Below are 1,303 nucleotides of genomic sequence, written 5' to 3' on the forward strand. Positions count from 1 at the left end.
ATAAACGTTGAAAAAAAAAATTTTTTTTAATAAAAATAAAAAAAAAAGAAAAAAAAAAGAAAAAGTGTTAAGATGAGTAATCGGAAGAAAACGATTTTTATTTATTATTATAGGGTACAAGCGAATTAGAAAAAAAGCCCCTCATCTTTCTTTTGCAAGAATTAAAGAAACATTTCAGGACCTTTTTGTTGTTGTTGTTTCTTTTTCATCTCTCACTATTAATGACATAGACATTGAAATACAGGTGGGTGTTTAACTACATTTAGATGATAACAGTGATGATGATGATGGTGGTGATGATGATCATGGTAGTAGTAAATATGCAACTGGACTTTCTTCTTTTTAAAAAACATTCTTTTAATGTTTATTTTTAAGAGAGACAGAGAGAGAGACAGAGAATGCATGAGTGGAGGAGGGGCAGAGAGAGAGAGGGAGACACAGAATCCAAAACAGGTTCCAGGCTCTGAGCTGTCAGCACAGAGCCCAACGCAGGGCACGAACTCACAGACCACAAGATCATGACCTGAGCTGAAGCCGGACGCTTAACCAACTGAGCCACCCAGGCGCCCCTGGGCTTTCTCTTTCATAATTGGGTTAAGGCTGGTATTTTCCCAAAAACCATAAGAACTAAGCAACTCTGGGACTTCATCAAGTATCATAAAGTAACTTCCAGTCATTCTGCTTGGCCCAGAAAAGCTATTCAGAGGCTATTCTTGCCTCAGTGCAGGTCTAGAAGGAAAATAAAGCTTAAAAAGGAAAGTTCAATTCATTTTTTGTTTCTGCACCCTGCCACACAAACAGCTGGGTAAGTTTGAGAATGTAAATGTTTTTGACCTAAAATTCATCCGTATCTTCCATTCTTGAAGATCATTAGAAAAAAATAACCACTCAATAGACCTTGCTGGATGAACCCCAACACTATTAGTACTACATTCATATTGGTGTTATGATATATAGATAAATTATTTCTAGAAATAGGCTATTACTTGCATAAATAGGCTCTTATTTTATGTAAGTTTTATCTCTAAATATTGATTAATATATCTATAGCTAAATACAGAGAAAGAGATCGTTTGATTTTTAAAAATTAGGAATCAGGGTTTGTAGATTCAGTTGCAACCCTGCCACATACTGTGACCTTGAGCAAATTAGTTAACCTCCTGGTGACTTAATTTATACATCTACAGAAGAGTAAATTACCACCTATGTTATTTACAGAGAGGATGAGGATTTACTTAATGTAGTAATTAGTAGGACTCTATTATTTTGGTAAAATTCTAACTCAGCTGGAAATCTGCACAGA

This window comes from Herpailurus yagouaroundi, unplaced genomic scaffold, assembly GCF_014898765.1.
Source record: "Herpailurus yagouaroundi ecotype Mexico unplaced genomic scaffold, PumYag 140, whole genome shotgun sequence".
Lineage (NCBI taxonomy): Eukaryota > Metazoa > Chordata > Mammalia > Carnivora > Felidae > Herpailurus > Herpailurus yagouaroundi.